Genomic DNA, 20,238 nt, shown 5'->3' with positions numbered 1-20,238 from the left:
TGAAGAAAAGCAAGCACTTCTCGTTGGTTTACTGAGGACACCAAGCAAAAAGTGAAAATCCATCTGACAAAAGGCCTCAAGAATTCCTGATCCATTGTTCAGACAGTGCTCATCTGAATAAAAATTGAGTGCCTGTCTGGTGCCGGATGTGGAGGTGATCAGAGGATGCACCGTTGGTTGGGGGAGGTGAGGACAGGTCAGCAGGTCGTCAATGCTGCGAACAGTATTCCAAGTGTGTATGCATGGGGAGCTGGGGTTGTGGCTCAGTGGCATATGTGAGGCCCTGGGTTTGATTCTCAGCACCATGCACAAATAAATAAAATAAAAAAGATCCATTGACAACCAATAAATAATTTTTTAAGAAGTATGTATGTGTGTGCACATTGTGTGCGTGTCAAGTATCATGGAAACAGAACAAAAGAAAGGAACTGATTCTTCTCGGTTGAACAAGATATCTAATACTTGATTGTGTTTTAAAAATAGCTTTTATATATGTTATTTCATTTGAATTAATTCTGTCTTCCCAAAGACCATGTGAGATTGTGATCCCTTCTGGTATAGAAGATGAAATAGAGTCCCAGAGAGGTTAAGTGAGATCCCCAAGGTCATACAGCTGGTACAGGCACTTACTACTTGGGCCGAGACTCTGTGCTAAGTCCTCTTAAGATCTTTAAGCCTCACAACAACTCTATAAGGTAGTTATTGACATCATTGCCGGTTTACAAATACCGAGGCACAAGATTTAAATACTTTGCCTGGAGTCACATAGTTGTAAAGTGGAAAAGTAGGATTGGCACCTGCATAGTCTGGCTTCAGCAGGCACACACTTCCCACCACCCAAAAACACCTTAATGGGTCCCCCAAAGAGCTGGAGCCCACTCATTTGAGCTCTGACTCCAAGTTCAGTTTTCTTCCACAGTACTTTACTATTCAGCAGCTGTTGCATCTAAATGAGAAGAAATGATGGGCTGGGGATATGTGGTAGAGTGGTAGAGTGCTTGAAGAGTATGCAGGAGGCTCTGGGTTCAATCCCCAGGAGCCCCTCCTAAAATACACATGGTGGTGATGTGGATACAAGGAGGTTTATGTAGGCTGTGCACTCTGGTATTTTGGGAGAAATATGGTGAAATCTAGAATGCACATTGATTCAACAATTGACAAGCACTATGCCTCAAGCTTTAGACTCCCTGTTTAAGGTACACAGAGCTTTCCATGACTGTTAGAATTTGGCCTGTTGTTCTCCAGGACAGTAATCTGGGCTCTAGGGGATATGACTTGTTACTCATAGAAACTAGCCACCAACACCTACCCTGCAGCCTTTTGAAATCTGGTTTAAATTTTTCTAAAAGGAAGAAGCCAAGATGTAAAACATTAAGAATGAAGCAAGTTGAATTCAATACCTTGGAAATTAGCAGAAATGGAGATACAGCAAAGGAGAAATAAAGCACATAATTGCTTAAATTGTCCAAGCGTTCTCTCTATAATAAAAATTCTTGGATTGAAAAAAATAGCTCAATTCACTATTATTGTACTTTCATAATTAAGTTGGGCTGACTCTGTGGCAAATCTAACTGAGAAAGAATTGGTTACTAAAATGAATGAAGTAGATTACCCCTTCCTCAATAATTACCACTTAGGCCAATGTGGATTTGACCTATATGATCAAAGCTATTGTGCTTTTAAAAAACCCATCTCCCATAATTTTTGGAGATGTGGTAATTTTAAAATCAGCTGCAGGCTGGGATTTCTGTGGTAGGCGGCAGGGCAGAAAAGGTCAAAGCTCTTCGGCATTCTTTCCTTCAAAGTAGGTGGGGTTTTTTGGTTTGTTTTGTTTTGTCATTTATGGAAACTTGGTAGATTTGACTGATTATCTTGGGCTTTGTGTGTATGGATTTCTATTTTCTTGGCTTCAGGTCTCCAGCAACGTTTGTTCTACCAGTGGCAGGAGAGCTAGTTTTGTCATATTTTATTTTTGTTGTTCCGATTTATTCATAATATCCTTTAGTTCAAGTCTGTTTTCAAGGTGTTGCCTAACGGGTCTTTATGACACCACAAATAAAACGTTCCTAGTAGTAACTCTGTTATAACCTTATAGGAATAGTTGATGTGAGGCTCCCCTGTTGATGCTCATCAGGATGATTCTGTAATAATAATGGCTAGAACACTGAAATTTATCATTGGATTTAGAATTTGGCATGTGAAATTTCAAGTTTCTTAGATCAATTATTTTTGAGTTACCAAACAGCTGTATTCTTATACGCATTTTTTTGTTTCATTATTGAGTCAATAAAACTTGAAAAATTCTTTTCTCACATATTCCACTCTTTAAGCCTAAAGGTGAATTACTTTGATAAAACCACATCACAGTTTCTCATAAAGCTAAGAGAAAATGAATAAAGGGGGCTCTACTAGCATTTGGGATGTGCATCTAATTAGAACTCTGAGTATTTCCAACATATAATTTACTTAAAGTGAGGGGTTTAATTCCAAGCTTTGAGTCCATGGGGATGAAACAAGTGACCCATGTTGGAAATATGTCAAGAATCAATTTTCTCAGGTTGACCTTTAGTTCATTCATCACTAAATCAAAACATTGTCTATGCCTAGATTTCAAGATGTCTGAACTTTCTAAAGTTTGCTAAAAGAGCAAGGCAGAAGGCTAGCAGTGCTTTGTTGCTGTGGAGAACAGATTGCCCTCTCCCTCCTCCTGACCCCTTAACGTTGGTTTTGCAGGAGAGCATGCTTCACCTCAGCTAGCAACATCTTTGCTCTAAGATTGAGTCATCTTGCACTTCTGTACATCTCCCAGGATGTGTGTGTGGTGGTGGGGCGGGGGCAGGGTACCTTGTTTATGCAACCAAAATAGATGGATATCACCTTTGAACTGATTTGATCTCCTCTCCAGTACCAGCTTGGGTCCTAGACACCCAGGACTGTTACAAATGTTCTGCTACCATTGTTCCTAACATAAAGGTAGATAACACAAGACTTGGAATAGCTCAATTACTATGTGACCTTGAACAAGCAATTTAATCTCTTTCTAAAATAACTGTCTCATAAGGTTATTGAATAGATGATTGGGATTATATATAAAAATATTTAGCACAGGGCTGGTGCTGTAGCTCAGTGGCAGAGCACGTGCCTAGCACGTGTGAGGCATTGGGTTCGATCCTTAGCACCACATAAAAAAAAATAAACAAATAAAATAAAAGCATGCATCCATCTACAACTACAAAAATTAAAAAAAAAAATTTAGCACAAAGCCTGAAAAATAGTTGAAAGTGTAGACTGAATTTATGCAAAGCATACAATAACACATGGAAACTCAAAAGAAAAAATGAACTCAAACCAACATTATCTGCCTCTAGTCACTTTTTAATTAGAAAGTTTTACTTCCAAATGAATAACTACATCTACCTATGACTTTTCTTTGAAGTCTACATTCAGAACAAAAAGTTCTAATCCGTTACTATTTCAGAACGTTTCACAACAGTTTATATGGGAGAAATGAAGTGAATAAAAGGAAGGAGAATTAGATAAATAAAGTTTCTTTACTTAAAAATGATGAAGGGACAGCTATCTGATTATAGAGTGTCGGGATGATGTTATAATTATATATTTAATTATAAAATATGCTGTTGTTATGTTTATTTGGCTTTTTAAAAGTTTTATTGATCTGAAAGGACTGATTTTAAAGGACTAATTGAATGACTAACCGTGTAGTGCTTCATATTAATTTTTAATATATTAAAAATACCCATTAACTATCTTTTTATTTCATTGCACTTACTGTCTTGGCCTACATTAATTTTAGTGATACAAAAGAAGTCATTCAATTTGATAACATTGTTCTCATTGCATATCAGAAAATAGGAAAAAGAAGTATTCCCTCTGTCCTCTGAACTCTGAAAAAAATGACTCTCCCACATTGTCAGGAACTAACACTGTAACAAAATTACAGAGAAATTTTGTTAGGAAACCTTTGCTCGTCTGCAGGTTATTTGACTGAAATCTGAGGTGCTGTATTTCAGCACAAAGGTGACTTTGGAGGAGAAAGTTTGCGCCAAACCGGATCAGTTGTTTTTATGTTACGTAAGAAGGAAGGAAAAAAAAATAACCATTTACTTCTAAGCTATAAATTCAAGATTATTCTGTTACACCAAAAGACAGAATTTCCAAACCACAAACTTGATGTTGGGATAAATTTTCATAAACTGTTACCTGTACCCACTCAAAACTAAATACAATTAATATTAAATGAGTTGCCTTGTCTAATTATGTTTATAAAAGTTATTTTATTTCTTACATCAGAAGTGAATTATAGTTGAATTGTAAAAATGATATTGTTAACCAAAATATTTCTCTTTTAAAATACCTTTCTTCTGGGCTGGGATTGTGACTCAGTGGTGGAGCACTTACCTAGCACGTGTGAGGCACTGGATTCAATCATCAGCACCACATAAAAATAAATAAATAAGTTATAAGAAAATAAAAAATAAAATAAAACACCTTTTTTCTGATCATAAAGAATGCATGTGTAGCTCAGTGGTAGAGTGTATGCTTAACAAGCACAGGGTCCTGAGTTCGGTCCCCGGCATCAAAAAATAAAAAAAGAATACATGTGCAATGTAAAATATATACATAGAATATACAGTAAAATAAAGAAAATAAAAATCACCAAATCACTCAAAATTTTATCACGCACAGAAAATCACCATGAAAACTTGGTTGCATTTCCTTATAATGGTGTTTATGTAGTGTATGTGCACAGGCATGTACGTAACATGCAAACCTCAAAATGCTGACTATATGAAATGCACATTAAACTTTATTATAGAAATTTCAAGACATAAGCCCATGTGCCCATCAACCCATGCTAGCCTATCAAGAACCCCTTCTACTCTCCTGCTCTTATTTTTTCTTTTCGGTGTTGGGGAATCCAACCCAAGGCCTTGAGTGTACTAGGCAAGTGCTATACCACTGAGCTACATCCAGTTCTTTTTACCATTTTATTTTGAGACAGCATCTTTCTAAATTGGCCAGGCTGGCCTCGAGCTTGTGATCCTCCTGCCTTAGCCTCCTGAATAGCTGGAATGACAGGCTTGCACCACCATGCCCATCTCATTTTGAAGTAAACTCCAGATATTGTATTATTTCATCCATAAATATTTCAAACTTTAAAAGATAAGGACCTTTTTAAAAAAAATTCACCATTATCACATCTAAATTAATTAATTATTTAAAAGTATGAAATATTTAGTGTTCAAAATTGTCTCATTAATTTCCTAATGTTTTTATAGCTTGCTTGTTTTGTTTTGTTTTGAAGTTTTTGATACTGGGGATTGAACCCAGGGGCACTTTACCACTGAGCTACATCCCTGGTGCATTTTATTTTTTGTTTTGAGACAAGGTCTTACTAAGTTGCTTAGGGCCTCACTAAATTGCCCAGACTGGCCCTGAATTGAAATACTCCTGCTTCAGCCTCCTGAGTCACTGGGGTTACAGGTGTGCTAGCCACCAAGTGTAGCCTGCAGATTCCTTGTTTGAAGCTTGAGGCAGGATTTAAATAGGGTTCACACACTGAGATTGGTTGATATGCCCGTCTGGTCTGTTTCTGTCTCTATCTTTCTCACTTTTCTTCCCCCCAGTGTTGGGGATCAGCTCAGGGCTTTAAGCACTGAGCTATATCCCCAGCCTAATATGCCTCTGACAGCGCTGTTAGTATATAAGTTACCACTGGGGCTAGAGAGAGAAGAAACGAAACCCTGCTGATTCTCCAGTAGTTACAAAATTTACAGCTGGATTTTCCTGTGAGCATCCTCATGGTACATTTTAACGTGTTTCAACTTTCTCCATCTTTTGTATTTCCTATGACTACCTACAGCCTTTACCAGATTGTTATTTTGCTTATTTGTTTGTTTTGCAAGATTGCTTCACAGTTAGTGGTGTGTTTTGTCATAGGATGTGTGTAATGTCTAATGATCTCTTCATTTGTGATGTTACCTTGGTCCTCTAGTTCATTAAGGATTAGGAAATGGTAGTAGTTGAATCCTTTTATTCCTTGAGTTGATTTTTTGGCATGTGTCAATAGTGTTTACTTTGGTCGTTTTAAATTGCTTTTGTTTTTTGTTTCTGTTTCTCAATTATCATTAGAACTCATTACTTGAAACAGAGTTAATGCATTGCAGTATGTCTAATTTCTTCTTCTTCTTCTAGTTTTTGTTTTTGTTTATGGTGCCGGGAATTGTACCCAGGGCTTTGTGCTCATTTCTTATCATTATTGCTCAAATGATCCCTATTTGGTCTGTAGTAGCATCTTCAGAAGGTCTCCTGACTTCTTCTGACACAACTCTAGTTTGTCTTTAATAGACACCAGCTATTTGATATAAGATGATCTAGTCTCACCTTGTGTATTTCCACATAGTAAAAATATGTTTGTATTCAAAACTTCAGTGTCTCTGTGTATATGTGTGTGTGTGTGTGTCCAAAAACCGCAGGATGGAAACTACCATCTATAATAATATGTCTAAAAATAAACCAAATATCCATTAACTGCTTGAATAAGCTATAGTACCTCCACACAGTGGGGTTCTCCGTAGCTATAAATGGAATTGGGAGGCTGAAGAAGGAAGATCACAACTTCAAGGTCAGCCTCAGCAACTTAGCAAGACCCTCCTTAGTGAGATCTTGTCTCAAAATAAAAAGGGCTGGGCATTTGGCTCAGTGGGAAAGCACTCTTGGGTTCAATCCACAGTACCAAAAAAAAAAAAAAAAAAGGAATTGGAATTCTTTAGATATACTTATTTTAGACTGATCTCCAGGATATATTCTAAGTAAAAAATCAGGATAGTGCTGGGCATGATGGCACACTTCTGTCGTCCCAGCTACTCAGGAGGCTGAGGCAAGAGGATGACTTGAGCCCAGTAGTTCCAGACCAGCCTGGGCAACACAGTGAGACCTTGTCTCAAACAAAAAGCAACAAAAAGAAAAAAAAAATGGGGAGAGAAAAGTAAGTAAAGGATACTACCACATGTGTAAGGACGAACATATATGTACATATATAAACATTCATATACACACAAATATATGCATGCATATATGTAGACATATTTGCTTATATTTAAAAACACACAATGGAAGGATAAACATCACAAAAACAACAGTTACCTACAGAGGAGAAGGGAATAAAGTGGAGGGAACAGGGATCGAAACTGGACTGCTTTGAATTTACCTTGCTTTGTAGATTCAACTTTGAAATTGTGTAAATATTTCACATAATTATGAAAATATTTATTTTTAAAATGCAATTCCTAAATGTTTTCTTTTAAAGCTTTAAAATCCAATTGGTGGCATACAGAGAACTACATCAAATGACCTCAAAGCATACTAATTTAAGCCACGTGCACATGGTGCACCTGTCCCCGCTATTTAGGAGATCGAGGCAAGAGAACTGCTTGAGTCCAGGAGTTCGAGACCAGCCTGGGCAACGTGGAAAAAAGATCTCAAACGAAACAAAACAAAACAAAACCCCCCATCTGATTTGGCTATATGTCCCTATTCAGATATATACTAAAGCAAATGCAAAAATATCTAAAAATAGTTTTTAGTAATCATATTGTTGATGGTAGTGTCCATATTGCTATTCTGGGTAACGCGAGATAAGCTAATGTTAAGGACTCTTCTAATTCTATCATGCTTGGTGTCCTTGGGAGTCAGAATTCTCCACCTGGGGAACAAGATTACAGATGTAAAATAAAAGAGGTTAGGTACAACCCTGCAGGCCTGAAGTTGAATCAGAAGTTATTGATACAAACTGACAATATATATGTCTATATAGAGATAGATTTCCTAGCTCCTCTGTTCATTGAAAAGACCCAGAAACTAAACCAGCAGCCGTTAGTACCTCTGGTATCTATATTACAATCTGGTTAAGGCTAGAAAAAAATCTACACTTGTATACATAAACACACATCATAAACATATGTTCACATATATATTTAATGTACATTTAACTGTTCTTTTGTTCTTAGTTCTTTACACTTAGATTTAATGATGCAACAGAGTCTTTGTGCACTTATTATCTCCTTAGTACAAATTTCTGTAAGTGGAAGAAACTGCCTAACAGGAACAATTTGAAGCCCTTGATTGATTGTCAGATCGCCTCTAGAAAAGTTATAACAGGTTCCATGCCACGTGACAGGGTGGGAGAGAGTGACTGAGTCACAGCGCTCATAGTGATAGATAATTTCTGGACATTTACGCCAACTTATTTCTGTCAATCTGAGATGTTACCTAGAACTACTCCTATATTTCTTTGTTTGTTCCTCTTTGATTTTCTTGTAAAGAATTTTTTTAAAAAAATTTAAAAACACCATATGAAAAACTGTACTGATATAATACTTTCCTATTTACATTGTGAATTAATAATTATATATCAACAAAGACTGGAATGGCCTTATCAAACTTAAATGTATTACTTATAATTGATGTTTTGCATTTATACTTTAGTTGTACACGTACATATTACAAATATATTAAGATATAACTTGTTATAGTTTTTTGGTAATTTTGATAGGTACCTTTGAAATTCCTGGGGATTTTCCCTGTAACCTCATCTCTGCAGAACTCATTATATGTGAAACTTATTTCCCAGACATAGTTTAGGAAGTTAACTTTATAAACATTGTTTTATCTATCTTATACATACAATTCCCTAGCACTATTCCCCACTGCTATGAAAGCCAAAAAATAAAAAGTAGCTTTCAGACAAAATCATCTACTGCTGCTGCTGGAGACCTCTTAAAGTTCATCTTCATTTTATACTTTGGAAAACTAAGGCAAAGGGCAGTTATGTAACTCTATTAAAGTCATACAGCTTCTTCAGGACAAAAAACCAAATCTGATTCAGTGCAGTGCCCTGTCCATGTAACTTCTCAGAATGAGCAAAACTTGAAGGCAGTATGCAAAAATGTGCTAGGGAAAATGAATTTGGGTGTCTGTCTTCAAAATTCTATTATGTTACCTTTTCAATAAAAACCTTATAGAAAATGGACCAATAATGACATTGTAAAATCAGATAAAATGCAGTGATATTTGAGAAGCTAGAAATGAAGCATGGTGTTTCTAATACTTAGGCAGGATTTATAGTAATTAAAATATATGGCAAAATACATGCGAATGTATATATATATATGTATGTTTACATTCCTGTACACTGTCGCAAGCACTTTATTTGCATAATTTCATAATCTCAAATGCAGGGAGGTTCTCTGACTCGCCCCAGGTTGCCTCCAGAGTGTCAGACTCCAGGATTTGAACCTGGGCAGCCAGACACACTGACTCACTTGAAGTTTCAAGCCTTTACTGTCAATTTCATTGCCATTGAGGGTTGGTGATTGACTGAGTCTCATCAGCTGTTTCCCTACAAGGTCAAAGTGACACCTTAGAAACCCATTTTGTTTGGGTGGGGATGTAACGCAGTGGTAGAGAACTTGCCTTGGCACGTATGAGGCCCTGGGTTTAATCTCTAGCACTGCAAAAGAAAAAAGGAAAAGGAGAAGAAATCCACCACTTTGAATACTATGATGAAATTTCTTTGTGCAAAATTTCTGAGCAATAGTTCTTCTAAGTCTCTCATGTGCCACTTGCTCACTATGATTCTTCCTTCCCCAGCTATAAAATGGGTGTGACAATATCTACCTCACAGGATTGTTAGAGAAATAAGATAAATTGCACCCATTTTTAGCAGAATATCTGGCACATAGTAAATATTCAGTAAATACCTGAAATCTTCAAATTTTACTGTTAATACTGTTGGTATTATTAATATCATCATTAACTACGGTATCGCTATCCTTACTTTGTTGACCTCTTTTTTAATGCAAAAGCTTCTGGAAGGGATGTTGCATTACCCAAGGGGCTAGTGACTCATTAGTTGTTTTTCTCCTGACAGGAGTGAGCAGAGAGGTATTAAAGTGCAAGAAAGGAAGGGAGATATCGAAGAGAGGTAGGAGACCCCAAAAGACTGTTTCAGCTGCGTTTTCCCCCAAAGTAGGTGGGATAGATTTACAAAACAGCTCATTTGAAGTCCAGTGCTCTCTTATGGGATCCTGTGATCTTTTTTAGGATTCTTGGAGGCCTGGTAGGGAATGAGGAAGTTTGCTCTTAGCAGACTGTGGAGACTGACTGCCCAAGGACTCCCAGACCCTGAGGCCACCTGCTTATCCAAGCCACATTTGTAGAAGTAGCAAGAATCTTCCACGGTCTCCTCTGTTTACTGTGCCTGGAAACAGGCCTTTTGCCATGGAAAAGTTCCTCATTGTACCCGTAAGCTCAGGATTCCTATTGCACAACATAAAAGGTCTTATTAAGGCTTCTTGTGGGGGCTGGGATGTGGCTCCGCGTAGAGCACTAGCCCAGCATGTGCAATCCCTGGCAGCCCATCAAAGACTTGTTCACCTGTGCACACATCTTACTTCAAGATGGGGACTAGGTGCCAGTTCTTCTTCTTTTCCTTTCCTTTTTTTGGCACTGGGGATTGAACCCAGGGGCACTACCCACTGAACCACATCTCCAGCCTTTTTTTGTATTTTATTTAGAGACAGGGTCTTACTGAGTTGTTTAGAGCCTCGGTAAGTTGCTGAGGCTGGCTTTGAACTCGCAATCCTCCTGCCTCAGCCTCCCGAGCCATTGGGATTACAAGCGTGCGCCACGGTGCCCAGCTCTGAGTGCCATTTCTGAGGTGTCCTTCCACTCTTCACTAGAGGCTCGATGTCTAATGGTGGCCTGCAGCAGCATCCTCGAACTTCCTCCAGAACCTTCAGGAGGTCCCCGAGGTTAAGGCCACCAGTTTCTCCCTCAGGTTCAAGTATATTTTTATCTCCTGTATTTTATTTTTCATCCTTATGGAAAGGACATAAGCACGTGGTACAAAATAAAATGGTGCCAAAGAGTACTCAGTGAATGGCACACCCAGCGCCCAGAAGTCCCCACCATTTCTTCATCCCACTACTCCGGGTGCTTGGGATGGAGAGGGAACAGCGCAGTTAGGTCCTGCTGTCTAGTAGGAGTCAACGGCCACAAATAAGACACGTGGTCAGATGATCAGAGAGCATGCTAGAAATGGTAAGTGCTATAAACAGAAATGAGCAAAGGCAGGGCAACATGGGGAGTCGCCGAGGAGACCCTGAACAAAGTCCTGAGGGAGAAGAGGGCCAGAGAGTGTTCCAGACCCAGGGGAGCAAGAGCAAGCAAGTTACGCACGGTAGGGGACAGGGGTTTGGTTTTTATTTATAAAACACAGAGATCCCAGAACAGGCACTCTCCTGAGCACTGCACAGACGTTAACTCTCGGATTGTCACAACAAGCCCAGGAACTCTTGTCATCCATTGTAAAGGGAACCTGAGGCACAGAAGAGTAAGGGAAGTTGCCAGAGTCACAAAGCTAGTGAGTAGCGAGACCTGGACTTTAACACAGGCTGCCTGGCTCTGGGCTAACCACTGCTCTCCACTGCCTCACAATAAGGCAGGGGGCACGAAGGGGTGTGGGACTGGTCCTGAGGGTGAGGTGGGACCCTCAAAGAATCTCAAACGCAGGAGTGAGAGGTACATTTGCCCAGAAAATTCTGACATACCACATACTTCTAAGTTTATGTACTTGTGTGCGCGGGTGTCCTCTAGGTTAGCAAATAAGCTTAATGCTAAACTTCAAAGCAGTTTTCATTTATGGAAACGAGAGGGAGGTTTGCTATTATGTATGCTGCAGTTAAAGATGATATCAAATAGTATTTTGGTCATGAGTAATTGCTTCTATTTTTAAAGTCCTACAAATATCTATTCTGGGGCTTTGGCAATACTTATATCTGTGACCAGGCTTCCTTAGGACATCAGATTAAATTTTTTTGTTTAACAATTCATTGGTATTTTACATTCACAGGGTTGTGCAACCACTGCTACTCTTTGATTCCCTTCACTCTGGAAAGAAAGCCCCAAACCTGTTACTCTCAATTCTTCCCTACCCCTGGCTAAACATTTTAATTAACAATGATATCTTAGCCATGGATCTATATTTTTCTCTATGGATTTGCCCATTTTGAACTTTTCACATAAGTGGAATTATGCACTACGTGACCTTTTGTGATTGGCTTCTTTGCTTGGAATACTATTTTCAAGCTCTATCCCTGAGGACTGGGATTGTAGCTCAGTGGTAGAGTGCTTGCCTAGCACGTGTGAGGCACTGGATTCAATTCTCAGCACCACATACAATATAAATAAAGATATCTTGTCCACCTACAACCAAAAATTAAAAAAAAAAAATCTATCCCTGTTGTAGCATTATTAGTCTTCCGTCCATTTTTATGGCTGAATAATATTTCATTCCATTAGTCTACCACGTTTTGTTTATCCATTTATCAGTCTGTGGTCATTTGAGTTGTTTCTACTTCTTGTCTTTTATGAATAATGCTGCAGTGAACCTTTATGTACACATATTTATGTTAACGTATGTTTTACAATTATCTTGAGTATATACCGAGCGAAATTGCTTGGTTTTACCAAACTCTATGTCTAACTTAACAAATCAACTTTTGATCAAAGCCTGTTGTTGCCTAAACCTCACCACGTGGAGAAAGGAAAACACAGGAGCAGGTGGTTGCTGTAGCAAATGTTTTTTGGGTTCTGTTTATATGAGAAGTCAGCAGATTAGTAGTGGTGCCTCCTTCCTGGGGTTTCGTGAGTCAGTGCTGGTCACTGTCCATGAAGATCTACTGAAGCCACTTTTTGTGCTCCCCTCCACACAACAGGTGGGGAGTGACTTTAAGGAAGTCACCCCTAACGTAATTAGAGGGCTCAGGCTTGAGCAACCCATCCTCTTAAAAGCTCCTAAGAGCATCATAGAGTCAGTCTGGAAGAGCTTTGAGATGATTACAGAGAGCTCAGACTAATATTAATGTTATTTTTTATTTTTGCATTCACTGTATGCTTAGCATAATGCTAAGTGCTTTGCAGCTTTTTCATAGATTCACATTCTCCGTGCTTGCAGCCATGAGGCACATATGACTCTTGAGTGCTGGCAACGTGGTCCAAGTTGAGAGATGCTGTGTGGGTCAAGTAGCGGGATTAGGACTTGGAGAGAATGAGGACTAGCTCACTAATATTTTGTACAAGTTGAAATAATAATTTGGACATAAGTAAAATGTAACACTAAAATTAAGTTCACCTGTTTCTTTTGACTTAATGGATTACTCAAAATATTTAAATTACACATGTGTTTCACATTGCGGCTTGCATTGTATTTGTATTGGACAGCCCTTGTTCTAGATTATTCCTCACAGTAATTTGATCAGCTGGACAGTATTATCATCCCCACATTATGGGTGAGGAAATTGAGGCTTAGAGAGCTTAAGTAAATTGCCTGTGATCACACAGCTGTGGCTTAAGTACAAGTCTGTTTGTCTCCGAGCCTCAATTCTTACCCATTACTCTATGCTGTCTCCCCTAGTCCAGAAAGATAACCCATGTAGCACAGAAACAGTTATGATCATTAGCTATGGCAAAAAGCTGTTTTCGTGTCTCCATTACAGAGCACAAGAAAAATGGCCCATGCAGTTCCATAAGGTAGAATTTAGGTGTAGTTGGGGGAAATTGCTTATGGGCAAGTTTCATAAATGCGAACTGTTTGTAACAGTGTGGGGTCACCTGCCAGGGAGAGAAGCGAGGTAAAGCTTCCCCAGAGGTTCCTTTCATTTCTCTGATCCTGGCTTTCCATCCTCGTTGGCCGCTCTGGTCAGCCTCCGCTCTCACACTCCAGGGAAGATGGTGGAGAGCGAGATGGGTCAGTGCTCCAGCCTCATCTTCCAGCAAAGCAGAAGGCTTTAGTTTTGTCCCATTTCATTTGAATGTCAGTGGAACATTCTCCATAGCAGCCCTGCCTTCCTCTAGCGCAGTGGAAAGGAAAACTGTGAAGGAGACAGCCATTCCGGTTCCTTTAACAATCTCTCAAACACAACTTCCCTCTGCCACGTCTTTCCTTTACGAAGGCATGGGCGTCCCTCTCTCACCAGGAAGTCTCGTGTGTGCATCGTTATTGCTAGCTGTTACGATTTTTTTTTAAGCTATGACAATTTTATTTGCATTTTACTTATACTGATGTATAACGTGCATCATGAGTATAATTTACTTATTTAAAGTTCCAAGGAGGAAACCCAGTTTAGAACACATTGGCTCTTTGACTGTTTTTGCAAGTTGGGAAAATGGGGGACTAGGATAATTGGGAATTATACTTGGACACAGAGCCTCATTCCCAAATGTTTAAACCCTTCTCATATTTTTAGGGTCTAGAAATGTTGCTGGGAGCTGTTAAGCCAAAGAAAAGACAAGAAAAGGAAAACAATCACATTCTTCTTTCTTTTCTTCTCCCCACCCCCAGACTATAAATTTACAATACACCACGCAACCTGGCAACTCGACTCCTACAAATGCAACTCAAAAATCAAAATCTAGGAAGCCAAAAAGTTTCTAGAGGTGTATGTGGCATGTGTTTTTATTGTTTTTGCTTTTTAATTCAAATTTTTAGTTAAATTTTCACTTTGCCTTAAATAGCTACATGGAAAATAAATCCTAGCATTTGTTTTTTGTTTAGTCATTTTTCCTTAAAATAACTTAGTGGTTTCAGATGTAGTTCAGATGAGATGACAATGAACCACAGAAAGAAGCCAGAAAGATAGCATGGTGTTGGGAAAGGTATATAGAACTGGGAACAAGATGACCTGAATTCTAATTTTGTTTCTAGAATGAATTAGCAACAAGGCCTTGGGGATGTTAAGGTCCATAAACATTTATTGAACACCTACTATGTTTAAGGGATTGTCATAAGTGCTGTGGGAGCTACAAAGATGTTTAAGTAACTTATTACGCAGTAGGAAAGATAACACATTCACAAAACTGTACTACATGGTGCCCAGTGTGTGAGGAAAGCAGACTTTATGGGAGCACAGAAGTACGTCCAGCCAGGGAGATGGAGATGGATTTGTGAAGAAAGTGGTATCTGGGGTGGTCCTAGAGTATGGCTAGAATTTCTCAGTGGGGCTGGGAGGGAAGAATTTTGTAAGTTCATTTTCTTGTTTCATTTTGGCCATACTGGGGGTTGACCCCAGGAGTGCTCTACTGCTGAGCTGCATCCCCAGCCCTTTTTGGTTTTTTGAGAAAGGGTCTTACTAAATGGCCCAGGCTGGCCTCTAACTTGCAATCCTTCTGCCTCAGCCTCCTGAGTCGCTGAGATTACAGGCGTGTACCTGGAAGGAGAGACAACATGAGCAGAGATATACAGAAGGAACCAGCAGGGCTGGTTCAGGAAACTTGTTAGACAGGAAGGCAGTTCATTCTGAGTAGCAACGGGAGATAAGTTTTAACTACCAGACTAGAGTAGAATTGCGGCAGGGCTTGAATTCCACTCACTCTGAAGAATGTGGACCTTATAAGTGGTGCAGAGCAGGATGACAGCCAAGGCCAAGAGCAGACCAGTGACAATCAGCCTTGCTGGTGTGACAGTTCTGGTGGCACAGTGTGGTCTGAGTGGAAGAGCAGAGAGAGCTGGGAGGGAGATCAGTCAGAAAGGCTTTAGGGTCTGTTTAGGGCAGTGGGACTGGACAGAGACGGTGGATGTAAGAGACCTTTTAGAGGGAATGGTGACAAGGCTTGGGGACAATTAATTTTGCTATATAAAAGATGACCATGACCGAGGCTCTGAACATTACTGAGTTAGAGAATGGAGTTGCCGAGAACAGAGGAGGTTTGCTAGGAGAGATGCTGAGTTTGGTCTGGGGCCTGTTTAGTCTCTTCCGAACACGTTGGCTGTAGGGATCAGAGAAAACGCAAGCCAATTCTCGACTCGCCCTGCTCGAAAGCCTCCTGTGCCATCTCATCTAACTCGAAGTAGAAGAATCTTTAATGGCCGGAAAACCCTCACATGTCCTCTGATCTCATCTCCTTCCACACTCTCATCTTCTTAACAGGCCACACGGGCTCAGCGTGGATCTGCCTTAGGGCCTTCATGTTGTCTCTGCCTGAAACTCTTTCCTCAGACAGTTCCGCTTCCTCCTCATTTCCTTCAGCTCTTATTCAAATGTCACCTTTTCAGAAAGGCCTTCCCTGGATTGAATCGTCCTGTCCAAAACAGCACTGTCCCCGGCTCTCCTCTCTTCTGTAGCACTGATCACCGACTGACATACTAGATGTTTACTGGTTTATTATCACAGCCTGGAAACTGAAGTTGTAAAAAGAAAATGAATAATGAAACAATCCAGTGTTTTCAAGGGCGCGGTGAGGTTGGTCACTTCCATGCACCCTTCTTGGGACTGGGATGATAAGTAATTTGAAGGCAGTCTGGCAGGTAAGTATTAAGAGTTCATAAAATGTTTATGTCCTGGAACATTTTGTATTTTGGAAATTCTGAAAGTCAATTCTAAGAAGGTAATCTGAAACATAGAAAAGAAAATATGTAGGAAAATATATACTAATGCCATATATTTATGATATCAAGACATTGGAAAGAGTCTCAACATCTAACAATATAAGATAGTTAAATTAAGTAAATTACTGTTCATTTGCTTAATGATATATTATTTGCTTGTTAAAATGAGAGTTATGAGGAGTTGGTTAGCAACAAGGAAAATGCTCATGAGGTAATTTTAAAGAACAGGATCCACGCTTGTATACCCTGTGATTTTGGTTATCTTTAAATATGCATACTAAAAAAGATGAGGAGGAAATTAACCCAAATGCTGATATTAAATGTGCTAGGCTAATGGGATTACAGATGGCTTATTTTCCTAAATCGTTTGGATTTCTGTATTTATGTTATATCCTTTTTTATAATGTGGTTATTTGATTTTTAAAAATAATTAGTTTTTTAAAAACACTTGAAAGAAACTGCGGCTGTAACTCAGCTCACCCTGTGGACTGCACTGTCGGGTCTCAGTGCTCCGTGTGAGGGTCCAGGCCAATGGATTCTGCTTTCAGCACGGAGGTCACCCACACAGACCACTGCCCCTACCACCCACTAGCCTCCCAGGTCTCAGTGCCCCTCATTCCTGACGCCTCCCTCTGCTGTACTTTGATGCATGTCCGACTGTGTTGTTCTGATTATGAAGTTCATGATCACGAAACAATGAAGGTTAATAGAACACAATTTGCCCCCACGCACCTCGATGACATTTATACACATAGATTGAGGCTAAGCCACTTATTAATGGCTCTCACTGTTTCTTATTTTAGCTACCCATTGGTAGACATTTAGGGTCCCCATTTTTCTGTTCTCCACATTGCTGATCACCAGTTGAAATATTATATATTTACTTGTTTATTATTATCATGACTGAGAAACTGAAGTCATTAAAAATAATATTCCAATGTCTACCCACTAAGCACCAGGTATACATGACCTCATTTTACCCTTATAAGCCAGAGAAAGAAGTGCTGCGCAGTTCAGTAAAGAGATGAGGAAACTGAGGCCTCAAGACATTATGTCATTTGCCCAAGTTCACTTACATAGGAAGTTACCAAATTGGAATTGAAATCCTCATCTTTCGAACCTCAAATCCCACTTGCCGTAGCTGTTACATTGAGGAACATGTGTCAATTACTAAAAGTGCCAAAGTTAATTTATTATGTAGACATTGCCCAAGTGGAGTAAACAGTTAACTGAACCTAAAACTCATAATCAATGGATGCTAAGTCTTTGTGTCTGAATTAACCAGTCTGATGCTTCAAATTTTCCTGGTATATGTCCACAGTATCTCAATGACTATTCCAGACTCTAAAATTAACAATTTGAGGTTTTTTTTTTTTTTTTTTTTTTTTTTTTAATTTTCTTTTTGTGGTGCTGGGGATCAAACCCAGGGCCTTAGTGCTTACAAGGCAAGCACTCTACCAACCGAGCTATCTCCCCAACCAAGGTAGTTTAACTGTTTGGCTTACCTACAATATTCTAAGCAGTTAGTTATTAGCTAAAATTTAATTTTATCTGCTTTGATTGATGACCCCTTTGAAGGCTTTTTAGCAGCTTTCCTTGGGACGAACTTATGTTGATAAAACAAAATCCTTAGCTAGTAAATATTAAGTTGGAGCCTTTAAAATGGTTAGTTAGATTTAAGAATCGAGACTATTAATAGGAGACATGTACAATGCCAAAAGGAATGTGCACATCTTATAAATAACACTGTTTCAGAGGAAATTTCTAACAAAAAGAGATTTTCCATGCAATAAGCCATTTATTTCAAGCAACAGAAAGTTTAATAAAGACCCTAAACAAATCTGTTGTAACGTGAATGAAGGAGTTGAATTAAATTTCCCAGGAAATATCACTCATAATGTTCACTGGCTTAGCCGTGTTCTCGCATGCCTTCTTTGGCTAAAATCCTAGGTAGAAATGCTTTCAGTTCCTGACACAGGCAGGGGCAGCCAACGTAGACCGTCCTAGCCAGAGCTAGCATTTTTGAGAACTTACTGTGAGCCAGACTTTGCGGCACACTAAACTTAGTTATTTCATTTTAATGCCCAGAATCCAATAAAACAAGCACCAATGCTATCCTCATTTTATAGATAGTTAAAGAAACTGAGGCATAGATGGGGGTTAAGTAACTTGTTCAAGAGTCCATACTAAATAAAACATGAGATATGTTATATTGGATGTTTCGCCTTCTCTGTCATGCTGAGCAAATAACATTTCTTAAAAGGAATGTCAAGTTCGACTACGGCTTTTATGTGAAAAAGAAAAATGAAGGGCTTTTTGAATTGCTGCGGTTGTTATGCCAGTGATTAATTCCATTGGAGAATTGGTTCAATGAGAGTTGAAATTTTAGAAGTCTAAAAAGTCTGAAAGCGTGTGTTTCCTTTGGATAGTTTGTGCTTCCCTTCCGGCGCTTTCGCCGCTGGCTGGCTGTAAGATGGTTTCCTCTCGTGTGTGTGACTGATGGCGCTGTCCTTGGTCTGAGAGGTCAGAGGAGAAAAGTCTTGCCTGGGTTCCCTGACTTCTCACAAGTTTGCAGCACTGCTCGGCTGATTCATAAAAATCCTCCAACAGATTAAGAAAATTGTCCAGAGAGGCCATGAGAACTCTAAAGGACTCATCTCAGTACATCGTCCCCTTTCTCTCCCTTTAAGCAGAGTTTTCTCACCCTAGATCAGGAAGCAGGGAACCTAGACTTTACTTGTTCAGTAAAATTGTGTTGAATTCCCATTTTGTGCATGATACAGTTCAAAACTCTGCAAAAGATCAAGATGCCTTCTCCCTCAAAGATTTTACACTGCAGTGACAAGACACTCCCACATACAAAATTAAACAGCCCAACACCATAAAGAGATGAATCAGAAGCCAGCAGAGTGCCTGGATACTAAGTATTTGAAATCCAAGGCAGGGTGATGGGAAGGAGGTCAGGGGATGCTGAAGCAGTGAAGGACACTTCAGGAGAGAGAAATTTATCTTAGGACTTGAAGAAGAGGAAGCTGGCCACAGCACCCAGTGTACAGTGTTAACCCACACCCCTAAAAACAAAACCCAAGAACTCTGTGTGTGTGTCTGTGTGTGTGTGTGTGTGTGTGTGTGTGTGTGTGTGTGTGTTAAATACAGAATAAAAGAGTTAGAAGGGTACCTAGCAAGTTAGAAGGAGGGATGCTTAGTCCATTTTCTTTTGCTATAATAGAATGCCACAGACTGGTTAATTTATAAAGGAAAAGTTTATTCAGCTCACGATTCTGGAAACTGTTAAGTCCAAGAGCATGGTGCTGGCATCTGCTCACCTTCCAGTAAGGGCTTCATAACATGGCAGAAGGGTAAGAAGGTAGGAACAAGAAGAGAGCAGAGGAGGCCAAACCTGCTCTTACAAACAATTCACCCTTGAAATAATGAGCCCAGTCCTGCAAAAACTCACTTCTGAGAGAAGGGCATTAACCTACTTAGTTGGCCACGTGGGGCCCTCATGATCTAAATGCCTCCTACTAATCCCACCCCGACACTGACAGCTTGGGAATTGAGGTTCCACCATGTGAACTTTGGGGGAACACATTCAAACCAAAGCAGGGGGGGAGGTGCAATTGGTGGGTGGTGGGGGAGGGGAAGGAAGGACTAGAATTCACAGGGACTTTCAGTTCTCGCTGTACTTCTTAAACTTCTACATCGTTTGAATCTTTCTCTAGTGAGAATGTATTCGTGCATTATTTTATGTAACTAGGAAATATGAACTT

General features: G+C 39.5%; 1 protein-coding gene across 3 annotated transcripts in view; it reads left to right on the top strand.

The window, feature by feature from the left end:
* MKLN1 (muskelin 1) overlaps window positions 1–20,238 on the top strand; it is a 322,083-nt gene that overhangs the window by 27,713 nt on the left and 274,132 nt on the right. The window lies entirely within an intron of this gene.

Source organism: Sciurus vulgaris (genome assembly GCF_902686455.1).
Source record: "Sciurus vulgaris genome assembly, chromosome: 8".
NCBI lineage: Eukaryota > Metazoa > Chordata > Mammalia > Rodentia > Sciuridae > Sciurus > Sciurus vulgaris.
This window is presented reverse-complemented; position numbering and strand designations above follow the sequence as displayed.